This window comes from Phascolarctos cinereus, unplaced genomic scaffold (genome assembly GCF_003287225.1).
Source record: "Phascolarctos cinereus isolate Bilbo 61053 unplaced genomic scaffold, phaCin_HiC Scaffold_2;HRSCAF=192, whole genome shotgun sequence".
Classification (NCBI taxonomy): domain Eukaryota; kingdom Metazoa; phylum Chordata; class Mammalia; order Diprotodontia; family Phascolarctidae; genus Phascolarctos; species Phascolarctos cinereus.
The window spans coordinates 355,133,257-355,150,731 of NW_027555625.1; the positions used below are offsets into that span (position 1 = coordinate 355,133,257).

General features: G+C 38.9%; 1 protein-coding gene across 5 annotated transcripts in view; it reads left to right on the top strand.

The window, feature by feature from the left end:
* The window catches only part of XRCC3 (X-ray repair cross complementing 3), a 69,640-nt gene that overhangs the window by 27,572 nt on the left and 24,593 nt on the right, over nucleotides 1-17,475 (top strand). The gene's annotated exons all lie outside the window — the stretch shown is intronic.

The following is a 17,475-nucleotide window of genomic DNA, read 5'->3' on the forward strand; positions in this document are numbered from 1 at the left end:
GGATGGATGGCAGTCTTGGACCAGTGGGAAGAACATTACAGATTCAATGACGTGTCAAAGTCTCAAACTCATAGTATTAATATTATGTAATAGCAATCTAACACACTTCTGTAGTGCTTTAAGGTTCATGAAGTGCTTTTATAACAGTAACCCTGTGGATTAGACTGTGTAAATGTATACTCCCATTTTAAAGATGAACAAACCAGAGTTTACCCAAAGGATGTCACTCGGCCAAGGGCACTGCTGGTTATTGGCAGAACTGAGTATTCCAACTGAGGTCATGATTCTAGGGCCAAGTTCTTTACAAAAGTTTTACTTTCATTGCCGTTTATTGTTGTTGTTGTTGAGATGTTTTAATCGTGTCCAAATCCTCATGACCCCATTTGGGATTTTCTTGGCAAAGATATTGGAGTGGTTTGCCATTTCCTTCTCCTGCTCATTTTACAGATGAGGAAACTGAGGCAAACAGGGTTAAGTGACTTGCCCAGGGTCACCCAGCTAGGAAGTGTCTGGGGCCAGATTTGAAGATGAATCTTTCTGATTCCAAGCCTGGCATTCTATATGCTCTGCCACCTAGCTGCCTTTTTGTTCTTTCCCATTTTTATTCTCACTTTTTCTATTGCTACTATACTAAATGCTGTATCCCATGACAATTCAGTTCAGTTCATCCTTCATGCAACACTGAATGCTGCCACCTCTTCCTCTCTGATATGCTCTATTTCCTAAATTTTTTTGACGCTAGACTCTCCTAGTCTAGTGTCTTCTAGTCTAGTGCTACTTTTACCTTTCAGACTATTCTTCTCTCTCCTTTTTCCTCTGCCTTTATGTGTAGATGTTTCCCAAATTTCTGTCTTTAGCTCTCTTCCTTCCAAACTCTTTACCTGGGCAACCATTATGACTTCAGCTGTCACTACTCTGCTGTTGACTTCTAGGCCTCTGTCTTCAGTGCTGACCTCTCCCCCAAGTTCAGGTCTTATATATCCAGCTGATCGTAAGATATTGGCAACTGTAGTCCCATTAGCACTTCAAATTCATCATATCTCAAATAAACTCAACTTTCCATCAAAACCACTTTTTCAGGGGCAGCTAGGTGGCCCAGGGGATAGAGCACCAGCCCTGAAGTTGGGAAGACCCGAGTTCAAGTCTGGCCTCAGACCAAACACTTGATACTTACCAGCTGTGTGACCCTGGGCAACTCACTTAACCCCAATTGTCTAAAAACAAATAAACAAAAAAACAGACCACTTTTACCTACAAACCTCCGTATTTCTTTTCACACCATCATCTTTCTAGTCACCCATTCTTGAAACCTAGATTGGTCTCTAATTCTTTCCTGTCACTGATCTCTCGTATGAATCCACATTTTGCCATGTCCTGTCGTTTCAACCTCTGTAATTTCTCTTTTATCTGTTTACCTATTTTCACTCCAACCTCTAACTCAGGCCCTCATAGCTTCTCACCTGGCCTCATATAATATCCTCCAAACTTTATTTCTTACCTAAACTCTCTCCCTTTCAATTTGTCTTGCTCATGCATCTTACTAGTGGAAAATGTGACCACATCAGTTCTAAACCGTCACTGTTTTCCCATTGTCTAATTCAGCCTCCTTAGTTTGTCATTCGAGGCCCTCCATCCTTTACAGCCCATCCTGCCTTTTTAGCTTTAATTCGCGTTATATATGTGCCTTTATATTTCCAGAAAAAAAATCTTTCTAACATATATACATACTCAAGCGAAACAAATTCCCATACTAATCATGTCCAGAAATGTATGTCTCATTCTGCGTATTGAGTCCATCACCTCCCAGGAAATGTGTAGCATATTTTTGTGATGAGATACACAAATTTAGAGACGTCTCCACTCTAAATGTTCACATGGACTATTTGTACCCAGCCTGTGGTAGAGCCCTCTGGGCTCAAATACATAGTACCGTGACCCCAACATGGTGATGTCACTTTTGGTCCTCTTCAAGAGTAAAGGACAGCCAGCGGCATACGTTAGCCCCAGTGCTCTGGAGTCATGGTTGATCATTGTATTGATCAAAGTTCTTAAGTCTTTCAAAGTTGCTTTTCATAACAGCAGTATTGTTACCATGTAGAATCTTCTCTTCACTCTGTATCAGTGCATATAAGGCATCCTAGGTTCCTCTGAAATTGTCTACAATAACATTGCGTTACATTCCTGTATCATAATTTGTTCAGCCATTCCCCTGTTGATGGATACCCTCTTATTTTCCAGTGCCTTGCCACTTCCAAAAGAGCTACTATAAATTTTTTAAAACATAACTTCTAATGCATTTTTATACTCCATTTAAGTATTATCTTCAATTCTCTAAAGTCCTATTATGACATTTCATTATGACATGAAAATGACCCTGAGGTCCCCAAGGCATTGCCAGTAGTGCAGAATCTCTGGTAAGCAGGAAAAATCTTCACGTAAAAGCCCAGCAATGGACTACTGTGTCTGTTGTCTGTGGATCACTTTCCTAAGTCTGAAGTGTCTCATTTCTCGGGGATGAATTTTTTGGCTGCAGCAACTTATCAGCATAGAGAAGAGTACCCTAACCAATGCAGTCATGGCTCCTCAGTGAATTAAAGTAAGCGTATATGTCTCAATTGTCCTTTGCTGTGTTATAAGATACTCAAAGGTAGAGATTATGTTTTATCTCTCCTCTTTCCCCCAGACCCTACATATAATAGGTGTTCAGGAAATGCTTGAATTTCATTCTAAAGATGTGGGTGTAAGGTGTTTGTTGTTGCATTGATTTCAGAGGTAACCCATTTCAAATAGGGTTGGTGTTGTTTGACTGTCCAGAAGTACTTAAAATTTAGCCTAAATTTTTGATGAGGTCCTTTTTGGAAATTAGAGTCATGAGCTGTTACTGTCCCGATGTATGGTATGTAGGTGTACAATTCATGAGGCTGATGAGCAGGCAAATTGTTATCAGAATGTATGTCAGAATGCATAATACTTTGACCTTGATGTCAGAATGTATAAATACTAGCTGATATATGCTGAAATTAGCATGCCAACAATATGGTCAAAAGATCAAATGGAATTGTTGTCAATTCAGAATGAAATGACTACCTTTTGCGTTGAGAAGCACATCGTTCATAAAAATTATTTTGATTCTGAGTGTCTTTTGCATGTATATCAGTGTAGTAGAGAAGAGGGTAATATGTTCAAACTGTTACAGAAAAACTTTGCAAATTAGCATATTTGTCTCATAAAATCATAGAATCTTGGAGTTGGAAGGGATTTTAGATGTCATCTAGGCCAATTTGTCCCTGAATAGAATCCTTTCTAGAACCTTTCAAAAAATGGTTATCTAACCTTAACATGAACACCTAGAATGATAGGGCTTCTTACAACAGCCTGTTTCACTTTTGGATAGCTCTATTGGAAAATTTTTCATTAGTTGAGCCTAAATCAACTGCCACCCATTGCTCCTAGTTTTATAAACTGAGATCAACCAAAACAAGTCTGATCCCTCTTCCCCATGACAGCCATTCAGCTGTTTATTAACCTCTAAGCCTTCTCTTCTCTGTGCTAAATAGCCCCAGTACCTTCCTCATATACCTGAATGGCATTGTCTTTAGTCTTCTCACCATCTTGGTTACCTTTCTTTGTGTACTTTAGTTTGAGAGCATCCTTCCTAAAATGTCTGAAGAGGGCAGAGAAAATTCTTCCTTAAATTGGGGGGCAGCTAGGTGGCGCAGTGAATATAGAGCTCTGGTCTTGGAGTCAGGAGGACCTGAGTTCAAATACAGCCTCAAACATTTAACACTTACTAGCTGTGTGACCCTGGGCAAGTCACTTAACCCTGAGGACCTCACCAAAAAGCAAAAACAAACCAAAAAAAAAAAATTTGAGCCAGATTCTGCCCTCCTATAATTTCTTCCTCACTGGCCCTAACACACCCCTCTGAGGGCAAATAATAATTGCTTACATTTAGATAACATTGCAGTTTTAAAAATAGGTTCCTCCCAACAACCCTTTGAAGTAGGTACAGGTTTTAGTAGTCCTATTTGATAGATCAGGATAATGAAGCTCTGGCGGGGGTTGGGATAAGGATAGTTAGTTTTCTAGGGTTTCATAACTAATAAATATTGGAGCTAGGATTCAGACTTTCAAATTTAGGCTTTCTGGAATTCCAGCTTGATACTCTTTCCAATACTCCGCACTTCTTCTCTCACTAGGGCAGCATTAGTAATACACTCGAATTAAGTCAATGGCCAAGTTGAATTAGCCAGGAAGCAGGACGTATGAAACAACCCTCATTGGAGCCCTAAACCTAGCCCTGCGGACGATGTAAATTATTTTTACACTTAAAAGTTTACCTCTTTTACACAGTATGTTTTGCCCTATTTCAGCAAGACCTTCAGAATGATACTCCCTGCTTTTGTCTTGGTCTCTGTTTTTCAACCTTACAATTCATGACGGCCATTCATTCACTCGTTGAGGTGGCAGCCTGGTGTCACGGAAACAGCACTGTAATAGGAGTCAGGAAATGTAGGTTCTCGTTCTGGATGTGATAGTAACTGATTCTGTCCTACACAGTAAGTCATTAAAACAGGCTTGCACAACCTGTGACCCACCAAAGGATTTTGGGAACCCTCTACATTTTCTTCATGGAGTCCTTTGGCGGGGTGCAGGTTGTGCAGGCCTAGACTAAAAGAAGTCAGAATTCAGATCAATGCAGTCTGAACTCCAGTGGATTGATGATGCATTCTCAATAATAAAGGGGTAGACCTTAGGTTCTGAACAAGGTACCTGCTGTCAGTGTGTTCTTCCTGAACTTTTTCCCAAGAGAATCATTTTTGGAATAGGGAGTGGGAAGAGTAATGGGAAATGACAGCACTGTGTCAGGGTAATTAACAGTAAAACATTAGATGAAGAGTTTGGGTAGGTGACCTGAGTGCTCTTCTAGATCTAAGATCTCGTGAAATCTGAAGCACAGTTGCTTCCCTTGTAAGTGGTATCTGTGTGTTGTGGCACTCTGACCTCTTAAAGGGATCCAGGCTATTTGGCAACAAGCAACATAGAAAGTGTCTTGTGTTGACCTGCATTTTATAATTCTTGATTATATTGAATATCTGTAATTTATGATATTGAAAACAAGAAAATTGACAATATACCTGTGTTTAAATTTTTAAAAATCAGATTGTGACCCTATGTAAGTCATTTAACCTCTCTGAGCATCAGTTTCCCTATCTGCAAAATGAGGACAGTAATACTTGTGCCATCTACATCACAGAGCTGTTGTAAGAAAAGTGCTTCATAAACCTTGAAGTGGAATAGAAATATGAATTGTGATCATTACTAAAGCTACACAGATAACTCAAAAGGAGACATTGAAGCAGATCTGGAGCTATGGGTTAAAATAGCCCCTTTTATTATGCGTAACTGACATTTCTGTAAAAACTGTAGCTTGGAAAAGAGAGTTGTTGCTCTAGTTGTATCTTTTTATAGGAAAAAGGGTTATTTTGTGTCACTGACAATAGGTGGCAGGTGACTTCCAAACAGGACTAACACACTCTAAAAATATTATCTTTTAGGAAGTGAGGAAGTAGATTTATTTTATGGTATTAACTCAAACGTGTTCCCATCTATAGGCATATTTTATATGTCTCTTACCAGTAAGTTGAATGGCAATTTTTAAACCACAGTAAAAGAAACTTGTGATGGTACATATTCGTTTTTAAAAAATTTTCTTCTTAATTATCAAGCATTTACTTTTTTCCTGCCTTCCACCTTCTCCCCCACCCTAAAAAAAGGCAGAAAAACAAACTCTTGTAATAAATATTCATAATTAAGCAAAATAAATTCTTATATTGGCCATGTCCAAAAATGTGCGTTTCGTTCTACTTATTTAGTCTCATCGCTTCTGTGTCAGGAGGTGGGTCGGTAGCATACTCCATCATCAGCCCTCTGCAATCATTTGGAACATTGCGTTGATCAGAATTAACTCCTTGAAAATTTTTTGGTTTTGCAATGTTGTTGTTACAATACAAGGGTTTTTTTAGTTCTGTTTACTTCACTCTGCTTCAGTTCATACAGATCTTCCCAAGTTTCTCAGAACCTGTCTTTTTTATCATTTTTTTTACAGTCTGATAATTTTACATTATATTCACATACGTACTGTAATTTGTTCAGCCATTCCCCAGTTGATGGGCGTTCTCTCGGTTTCCGTTTCTTTGCCGCCACAAAAAGAGGTGCTGTCAATAGTTCTTCCATATAGGATCTTGTCCTCTTTCTTTGATTTCTCTGGGGTACAGACCTAGTTGTGATATTGCTGGGTCAAAGGCTGTGGACAGTTTAATACTTTCAGGGGGATGTTTTCTAGAATATCTGTATCAAACTGCCAGCAGTGCGTCCATGTGCCTGTTTTCCTAACGTTGTTCTAGCAGTTGTCATTCTTGTGAACTTTGCCAGTCTGCTGGACGTGAGGTAACGCCTAAGAGTTACCTGGATTTGTAGCATTTCTTAGATGTTTGTTGACAGTTTGGATTTCTTCCTTTGAAAACTATCAGTTTACGTCCTGTGACCACCTACTGATTGAAGAGTGGCTCTCAGTCTTATAAATTTGAGCCTGTTCTTTATATGTCTTGGACACGAGCGAAGGAAGATGTCCTTAGTGGGAACCTGAAAAATGATATGCTGCTTATTTTTGACTTTCCTTCGACTTATGACTTGAAGTTAGACTCTTCAAGCACCTACAAAGTCCATTTCATAAAAGCTCCATTATTTTTCTTCATTGTTAATAATTTCTTGGCATTATCTGTACGGCAAAAATTAACTCATCTTCCCCTCACCTCCAACCTTGTCCCTTTTCCCAGTTTCCTTATTCCTGTTGAGAGTATGACCATCTTCCCATTTACATAAGGCTTAAAACTTGGACTCATCTTTTACTCTTCTATTCCATCACCCCACCGTGTTCCAGTCAGTTGCCAAGCCCTGTCAATTCTCCTTCCATAGTAACCTTCACATCCTTTCCCTCCCCTGCATTTACATTATCATCAACCTGTTTCAAGTCCTGACACTTTTCACCTAGACTAGTAGTGTCAAACTCAAAAGTTGGATACCTCTGCCCTAGAGAGTTGTGATGGCTTCCTCAATGGCGTTCCTGTCTCTAGGATCCCCTTTATCTAGGCCACTTTTCACACAACTGCTAAAATGATCTTCCTAATATGCAAGTCTGACTATGTTACTCCCTTCTGAAAATGCTTCAGTGGCTCCCTGTTGGCCCTTAGGTCAAATATAAACTCCTTAGAATGGCCTTCAAACCCCTCAACACACCATCTCTAACCTACCTTTCCAGTCTCATTTCCCATAACTTTTCCTCGATCGTATCTTTCTCTTTTGTATTCCATATATTCCCATAGGTTATCCCACTAGCAAGGAACATACTCTCTCCACATCTCCACTCATTGAAATTGATGCATTTAAAGGCCCAGCTCAATTAATATCTCTTCCATGAAGCCTTTCCTGATATTCCCAGATGAAAGTGATCTTAGAATTAGAGATTAATACATGAAGTATGAAAGGGGGAAGATGGTACTTTCCTTCCCTTTGGGAAGACTGCCAGGAATTTAAATAGATTTGTCCTAGCAGTTCAGGAATGTATCCCTAGTTCTGCTCCTGACCTTTCAGACCATGGATAGAAATACTGAAGATTCTTCTTTACTTTCTGGTGCTCCCCCAACACAGATGATGGGACAGTTACAGGGAATATAGAGAGAGCTGGAAGGAATCTTAGCAGTCATGTGGGCCAGTGGTTTCTAAAGTTTATGTAACAGTACCCCCATTATACATAAAAATGGTTGCGCTTCTCCCCCTTTTATTTTTTAAATCCATGCAGATAATTTTCTTAAATTATATTTTATTCAAATAAAAATAAGAATTCATTACAATTTTAAAACACATAAACATGCAATGAAAGTAATACAATATGCTTAAATATTTATTGATAAAATATTTTATGATTTTCATATAACAAATAATCACCATAATAATATGATGTGTTGACTTGGTTTTTGGCATTAAGTTTCAGAAAATACGATGTTAATATTGAGATGCCTTATTTTGTCTTTTTAACAGATACAACAAAAAACTTAAGTAAAAATAAGACATTATTTGGTAGCAATGGTAACGAAATTTGTTTTTCTTTGTTTGATAAGCCAGAGGACTCTATTTATGCTCATTTTGATAGGTTCCCTCCCCAACCAATTGCAGTAAATTTACCATGGTAATCTTACTGTTGTTGATTTATGTATATGAATATAGCATATGTGTGTGTGTGTGTGTGTGTGTGTGTGTCTGTTAAGGGGTCCCCTGAACTTGTCTTTTTGAGTTGCCATATTTTCCAGAAACACTGGACCCAGAGTACACAGGAGGCCCTAAACATGCCAAGGACAAAGCACCCCACACCCAACTCCTGACCCACAGCTGACATAGCTTATTTGCACCCTGAGCTCGATTCCTTGTATGTCCTTGGGAGTCAAAGCAGGCACAGTGAGTCTGCACCAGACTGAGAAACTGTTTGTGCTGCTGGGACCCTTGTAGATAAGCAGTTCATGGGGAAAAGAATGTTGCTTTTGCTGGCTTACATGTTCATGATTTCTCCTCCCCTTTGCCCACCCCTCTTGCTCTTTTCCCTCCTGCTGTGGCACTCCCACTTCAGAGGAGATTACTGCCTCTCCTCCCTTCTTTTGTTTGGGTTGTGAGCTCTTTGCACTTGCATAGGGTTCCACATGGATACTCATTGCTCTTGTATCAAACCCGGTTTTCCACATATGTTTTGTGAAGTTATTTCCTGTTGACAGTGTACATGTATGTGTACATACATGCATACATACATATGTACATATGTATGGCAGGTAGGCAGCACAGCAGATAGAGCACTGGGCCTGTTGTCAGGAAAACCTCGGTTCAAATCTGAACTCAGATACTTACTCTCTGTGGACCCTGGGCAAGCCATGTTTTGCCTCAGTTTCCTCATCTGTAAAATGAGCTGGAGACAGAAATGTCAAACCACTCCAGTATCTTTGCCAAGAAAACCCCAAGTTGAGTCACAAAGAGTCAGACACAACTGAAATGACTGAACAACAAAAATTGTGTGTGTGTATGTTTATGATATCTATATCTGTGTGTGTGTAAAAAGAGAGGCAATGTGCTTTAAAATGTCCAGTATTTTTGGTCATTTCTTCTAACCTTTCCTCCAAGAGGGTCTTACATGCCTGCCCCTCAAGGGGGCAAGAAAACTCTGATCTAGACTAATTCCCTTCTTACAGATAGGGAATTATGTGGGGCACAGGAAGGAGAGTGATTTTCCATGTTGAATAGAATCCCTTCTTTCTGGGCTTCCCTGTGTGCCCTCCCTTTGAAGGCATTTCTCCATACTCACTTTATCATCTCTTTCATTCCTGTGGCCTCATTTATCAGCCTTATGTTCACAGAATCTCAGATTTGGAAGAGAACTATGTACATTGTCTGACCCACACCTGGATAGGAATCCTCTCTGCAACATCCCTAATAAGGAGTCAGTTCAGCTTGCCTTTGAAGACCTCCAGTGAAGGGAAAGCCGCTTCCTCTGGAGTAGAGAAGGGAAGAGAATGGCATAAGCATTTATTTAGTGCCTACTGTGTGCCAGGCGCTTTACGAGGCAAGTGCTGTTATTGTTCCCTTTTTAACAGTTGAGTAAACTAAGGCAAATAGAGGTTAAGTGATTTATTTGCCTAGGGTCACACAGCTAGTAAGGCAGGATTTGAACTTGAGTCTTCCCAGCTCTGGGCCCAATGCTGTATCCACTGGGCCACTCCTTGCTGCCCCACTTTTGGGCAGCTGTGTGAATATTTCTCCTTACTTTGATTCTACATGTGACTGGATGTAACTTCCATCCATAATTCCTTTTTCATGATCTTGGTTGTCCTTCTCTGGATGTGCTGCAGTGACAGTGCCAAAGCCAGCCATGATACAGGGTGTCTTAGAAGTCTTAGTGCAGTTTTGAGCTTGAATGAATAGTCACTTAGAGGTTTAAAGTGTGCTCAGACTTTTGGAACAGCCTGTATTGTAGGTGGGGATTGGCCATGACAGGGGACAGTAGGGACACTTCCCTCATTCTGGACAGTCTACTTTTCATAGTACAGCATAAAATGGGATTAGCTTTTTTGACTGCCATGTCCCCACTGTCAACGCATTGAACTTGCATACCGAAACCCCACATCTTTTTCACATAAATGGTTGTTGATCTATACCTCCACCATCTTGACCTTGTGCTATTCATTTTTTTTTTTTGCTTTTTGGTGAGGCCATAGAGGTTAAGTGACTTGCCCAGGGTCACACAGCTAGTAAGTGTTAAGTGTCTGAGGCTGGATTTGGACTCAGGTCCTCCTGACTCCAAGGCCAGAGCTCTATTCACTGCGCCATCTAGCTGCCCCTGTGCTATTCATTTTTAACCTGAGTATAGAGTTTTACATTTACCTAAATTAAATTCCATCTTACTACATCTAGCCCATAGAATCACAGATGAAGCTAGAAGGGACCTGCCATTTGCAGGTCTGTGTCATCCCCCTGCTCAGTAAACTCTAGTGGCTCCCTGTCACCTCCAGGATCAACTACAAAATCCTGTTTGGCACTGACAGCCCTTTATAGCCTTTCCTACCTTGCTAGTCTTTTTATGCCTTACTCCTAACTATGTACTTTTTGATCCAGTGACCCTGGCCTTGTTCCTGTGCCATAAACAAGGTACTCCTTCTCAGCTTCAGGCATTTTCTCTGGCTCTCTCATCCTGGAAAGCTGTCCCTTCTTATCTTCACCTCCTGGCTTCCCTGGATTCCTTTAAGTCCCAGTTGAGATCCATCTTCTACAGAAAGCCTTTCCCAACCCCCCCCCTTTTTTTTAAAGGCAATTGGGTTAAGTGACTTGCCCAGGGTTGCACAGCTAGTAAGTGTCAAGTGTTTGGTCTGAGGCCAGATTTGAACTCAGGTCCTCCTGATTTCAGGGCTGGTGCTCTATCCACTGCGCCACCTAGTTGCCCCTTCCCAACTCCTCTTAATTCTAGTGTTTTCTGTCCTTATTACATACATACATACACACACACACACACACACACACACACATTTATATGACAGAGAGTTCATGTTTGTACATATCTGTTTGCTTGTGGTCTCCCCCATTAGATTGTAAGTTCCTTGAGAACAGGGACTATTTTTTAGTTTTTGTATACACAGTATTTAGCTTAGTGCCTGGCACATGGTAGGTACTTAATAAACGTTTGTTGACTCTTTGTTCCAACACTCTCATTTTATAGGTAAGGAAACTGAGGTGCAGAGAGATAACATGGCTTGCCTAGAATCAAACAGATTATAAACATCTGAGGTAGGATTTAAACCCAGGTGTTCTCAAGAGCCAGTACTCCTTTTTTTTTTTCATTAGTAATTTCCTTTTTTAAAATATTTTTCCAGTTACATGTAAAATTTTTTTTAACATTGAAAAAATTTTTTTGAGTTCCAGATTCTCTCCCTCCCGTCTCCCCTTCCTGAGATAGCCAGCAATTTTATAAAGGTTATACTTGTGCAGTCATGCAAAACATATCTCCATATTAGTCATGTTGTGAAAGAAAACACAGGCCAAAAACAAAACAAGAAAAATAAAGAAAGTTTTTAAAAAGTATGCTTTGATTTGCATTCAGACTCCATCAGTTCTTTCTCTGGAGGTGGAGAGCATTCATCATGAGTTTTGGAGTTGTCTTAGATCATTGTATTGCTGAAAAGAGCTAAGTCATTCATAATTGATCATTATACAATGTTGCTGTTATTGTGTACAATGCTCTGTTGGTTCTGCTCATTTCACTCTTCATTATTTCATGCAAGTCTTTTCATGTTTTCTAAAATCAACCTGCTCATCATTTCTTATAGCACAATAGCATTCCATCACAATCATATGCCATAATTTGTTTAGCCACTCTCCAATTGATGGGCATCCCCTCAATTTCTAATTCTTTGCCACCACAAAAAGAACTGCTATAAATATTTTTATATATATATCGTTTGTTTTCCTTTTTTTCCCCCCTTTTTAAAAATCGCTTTAGGATACAGACCTAGTAGTGCTATTGCACAGTTTTTTAGCCTTTGGGGCATGGTTCCAAAGTGCTCTCCACAGTAGTTGGATCAGTTCACAACTCCACCAACAGTAAATTAGTGCCCCAATTTTCCCATATCCCTTCCAACATTTGTCATTTTCCTTTTCTGTCATATTAGAAAATCTGGTAGGTGTGAGGTGGTATCTATTGTGTTCCTCTAATCAGTAGTGTTTTAGAGCATTTTTTCATATGACCATAGATAGCTTTGATTTCTTCATTTGAAAATCGCCTTTTCATATCCTTTGACCATTTATCAATTGGGGAATGACTTGTGTTCTTATAAATTTGATTCATTCACTACATATTTAAGAAATGATGCCTTTATCAGAGAAACTTGCTGTAAAAAAATTCCACCCCCAGTTTTCTGCTTTCCTTCTAATCTTGGCTGCATTGGTTTTGTTTGTGCAAAACCATTTTAATTTACTGTAATCAAAATTATCCATTTTACTTCCTGTGATCCTCTCTATCTCTTGTTTGGTCATGAATTCTTCTCTTATCCATAGATCTGACAGGTAAACTATTCCATGTCCCTCTAATTTGCTTATAGTGTCACTCTGTTTCTAAATCATGTACCCATTTTGACTTTATCTTGATCCACAGTATTAGATGTTGATCTACACCTAGTTTCTGCCAAACTTCTTTCTAGTTTTCCCAGCAGTTTTGGATCTTTGCATTTACCAAACACAAGATTACTACAGCCTTTGCTACTCTGTATTGTGTGCCTAGTCTGTTCCACTGATCTCCCACTATTTCGTTGTACCACATTGTTTTGATTACAGCTTTGTAATAAAGCTTGAGGTCTAGTACACCAAGACCACTTTCCTTCACATTTTTTTGGATAATTAATTAGTTTATTTTTAGTTTTCAACATTCACTTCCATAAGATTTTGAACTTTAAATTTTCTTCCCCCCGTATTCCTCCCTCTGATATAGGCTCTACTTATACATTCATATTAAGCATATTTTCCCATTAGTCATGATGTAAAGAATAATTAGAACTAATGGGAGAGACCACGAGAATGAAACAATAAAATAAAACAACAATGGAAAAGGAGAGCAAATAGTATGCTTCCATCTGCATTCAGACTCCATATTTCTTTCTTTGGATGTAGGTAGCAATTTCCATCGTGAGTCTTGTGGAGTTGTCTTAGATTCTTGCATTGCTGTGAAGAGCCAAGTCTGTCAAAGTCAGTCATCCCACAGTGTGGCTATTATTGTATACAATGTTCTCCTGGTTCTGCTCACTTCACTCAGCATCAGTCCGTACAAGTCTTTCCAGGTTTTTCTGAAGTCTGCCTGCTCATCATTTCTTACAGCACAATAGTATTCCATTACATTCATATACCACAACTTGTTCAGCCATTCCCCAATTGATGGGCATCCCCTCAATTTCCAATTCTTTGCCACCACAAAAAGAGCTGCTATCAATATTGTTGCACATGTGGGTCCTTTCCCCATTTTTATGATCTCTTTGGGATACAGACCTAGAAGTGGTATTGCTGGGTCAAAGGGTATGCACAATTTTACAGCTCTTTGGGCATAGTTCCAAACTGCTTTTCAGAATGGTTGGATCAGTTCACAACTCCACTAACAACGCATTAGTGTTCCAATTTTCCCACATCTTCTCCAGCATTTATCATTGTGCTGTTTTGTCATGTTACCAGTCTGATAGGTGTGATGTGGTACCTCAGAGCTGTTTTATTTGCATTTCTCTAATCAGTAATGATTTGGAACATTTTTTCATATGACTACACTTTTTTTTTCATTTATTCCTTTAATATTCTTCAGGATTTCCAATTTGGTGTTTAATTGGGTATTTTCAATTTCTTCTTTTCTAGTTTTTTTTAGTTGCATCCTCAATTCATTGACCTACTCTTTCTCTCTTTTATTGATGTAAGCATATAAAAAGATGAATTTTCCCCTAAGTACTACTTGACTGTGTCCCATAAATTTTGGTATGGTTTTTCGTTGTTGTCATTCTCTTTAATGAAATTTTTGATTGTTTCTGTGATTTTTTTTCTTCAACTTTAGGATTCGATTATTTTGTTCCAAATTAGTTTTTAATCTGTTTCCATGGACCTTTATTGGATATAATTTTTATTGGATTATGACTTGAAAAGGATGCATTTAATATTTCTGCCTTTCTGCATTTAACCATAGTTTTTATGCCCTCATACATGGTCAGTTTTTATGTAGGTGCCATATACTGCTGAGAAAAAGGTAGGTTATTTCTGTTTCCATTCAGTTTTCTCCAGAGGTCTATCCTATCTAACTTTTCTAATATTCTATTCATTTCCTTAATTTCTTGTTCATTTTTTGGGTTAGATTTATATCTAGTTCTGAGAAGGAAAAGTTGAGGTCTCCCACTAGCATATTAATTGTCTATTTCCTTTTGTAACTCATTCAACTTTTCCTTTAAGAGTTTGGATGATCTAACATTTGGTGCAGTATTAATGTTTAGTTTAGTTTTAGTATTAGTTATTTAGTTTACTATTAATATTGATTCATTGTCTGTGGTACCTTTGAGCAAAATGTAGTTTCCCTGCTTATCTCTTAATTAGATCTGGTTTTGCTTTTGCTTTGTCCGAGATCATAATTGCTACTCCTGCTTTTTTTACTTCAACTGAAACATGATAGATTCTGTTCCAGCCCTTTACCTTTACTCTGTATGTGTCTCTGCTTCAAGTGTGTTTCTTATAAACATCATATTGTAGGGGCAGCGAGGTGGTGTAGGGGATAGAGCGCTGGCCCTGAAATCAGGAGGACCTGAGTTCAGATCCGGCCTCAGACCAAACACTTGTCACTTACTAGCTGTGTGACCCTGGGCAAGTCACTTAACCCCAATTGCTTTAAAAAAAAAAAGATAAACATCATATTGTAATGCGACATTTATAAGAAGCACACTTGAAGCAGACACACACATAGAGGATTCTGGTTTTGAATCTACTCCACTATGCACTTCCTTTTTTATGGATGAATTCATCCCATTCACATTCACAGTGTATTGCCCTACCTCCCCCAATCTGCCTTCCCTTCTGTCATGCTCCCCTCATTCCTCCTTATCTCCCTTCCCTCCTATTTCCTTGTAGGAATGTGTGTGTTATTCCCTCTTTGAGCCAGTTCTGATGAGAGAAAGGTTTAAGTGTTGCCCACCATCATCACCCCCAGGCTTCTCCTTCACTTAAAAGCTCTTCTTTTCATGCCTCTTTATGTGAGACAATTTACCCCATTCTACCTCTTTCTTCCCCCTTCTCCCAGTACATCTTTTTCTCACCCCTTTATTTTATATTTTGGATATCAGTCCTGTCATAGTTAACTCCTAACTGCCCTCATAATGATAAAGTTCTTAGGAGTTACAAATATCATCTTCCCATGTAGGAATGTATACAGTTTAACCTTTTTGTTTCCCTTTCCAGGTTTACCTTTTTATTCTTCTCTTGGTTATTGTATTTGAAAGTCGGATTTTCTAGTTACCTCTGATTTTTTTCATTAGGAATGCTTGAAAGTCCTCAATTTCATTTCATAAGTCTGTTTCTCTCTTTTAATGTAGAAACAGCTTAATCTTGTGTTATCCTGACTGTCTTTGAATTTTTTTCCCCTGCTTGCTTGCAGTATTTTCTCCTTTAGCTGGGAGTTCTGGAATTTGGCTACAGTATTCCTAGGAATTTTCTTTCCAGAGGTCATTGGCATATTCTTTCAATTTCTATTTTACTCTCTAGTTCTAAAATATCAGGGTAGTTTTCCTTGATAACTTCTTAAAAGATGGTATCTAGGCTCTTTTTTTGATTATGCTTTCAGGTAATCCAGTAATTTATAATTTATCTCTTCTTGATCTATTTTCCAGGTCAGTTGTTTTTCCAAAGAGAGATTTCACATTTTCTTCTATTTTTCCATTCAAAAAAAAAATTTATTTCTTGATGTCTTTTGCAGTCCTTAGCTTCAACTTGCCAATTCTAGTTTTTAAGGCATTGTTTTTCTTCTGCTTTTGTACCTCTTTTTCCATTTGGTCAGTTCTGCTTTTTAAAGAGTTCTTCTGTTTATTGGATTTCTGTGCCTCTTTTTACCATTAGGCCTCTTCTGTTTTTATGGTATTATTTTCTTCAGTATTTTTTGTGCCTCCTTTACCAAGCTTTTTTTTTTTTTGATGATTTTCTTGCATCACTATCATTTCTTTTACCAATTTTCCCTCTACCTCTTTTATTTGATTTTTAAAACCCTTTTTGAGCTCTTCGAGGGCCTGAGACCAATTCACATTTTTCTTTGAGGCTTTGCATGTAGCTGCTTTAGGTATCATTGTCTTCTGTGTTTGTGCTTTTATTGTCCCTGTCACCATAGTCTTTCTTTGGTCTAGTTCTTTTTTTGTTGTTTGCTCAGTTTTCTCGCCTATATCTTGACTTTTAACTTTATGTTAAAGTTGGGCTCTGCTCCTGGATTAGATATTATCTAAGGGGAGATGTGATCATTGCCCTCCTGGCCTGTGCTCTGGTTTGTGAGCAGCCACAAACACTCTTTTCTGTCCTGGAACTGTAATCAGAGTCCCTGCTCCCCTGCAGCTGCCTGCTGTAGCATGTTAGTGTTCCTTCTCCTTGCTCTGGGACTGTGATCTGGAACTGCATATGGGCAGTGCACCAGAGTTCTGCACCCAATGTCAGCAAAGGGTGTCCTGTAATCTCCTTCTGACTAGTTGTCAAGCCCCTTCCTGTCTGTGCTCTGAGAGCTCCAGAACAGTCACCCCAAAGGTCTGCTGCTGGCTTGTTGTGACCAGCCTGCGCTGTTCTGTGCTTCACTGTCACCCCACTGAGACAGACCTTTCCTGCCAACCTTCTAAGTTGTCTTGGTGTGAAAAATTGTTTCATTCTGTCTGTTTGTTGGCTCTGCTCCTCCAGAATTCATTTTGGGGCATTATAACATTGTTTGGAAAGGAATTTGGGAGAGCTCAGGCGAGCCCGTGCCTTTACTCTACCATCTTTGAGCCAGAACTCTTTACATTGTACCACCTTGCCATCATTCTACTCCATTAAGATATTAACTATTTTACTGATATTAATTATGTATAGGGGTGGGTGGGAATGACAGCTGGTCAAGACTTGGAACAGTAAAGAATGGAGGTCATTGTTCCTTTATTTTACATCATTTTTTTGTATTACATAAACCCATATTAGGCTTTTAAGCCCTCTTGAGGGCATAATGTTTGTCTGTGTCAATCTTTGTATCTTGGCACGGTGCCAGCACCATGCCTTTCACACTAAAAGTGCTTAATAAATGTTGAGTCTAAAAAAAAATTACAATTTTGAACTTTTTTGACTCATATATTAACTACTTCACCAAGCTTT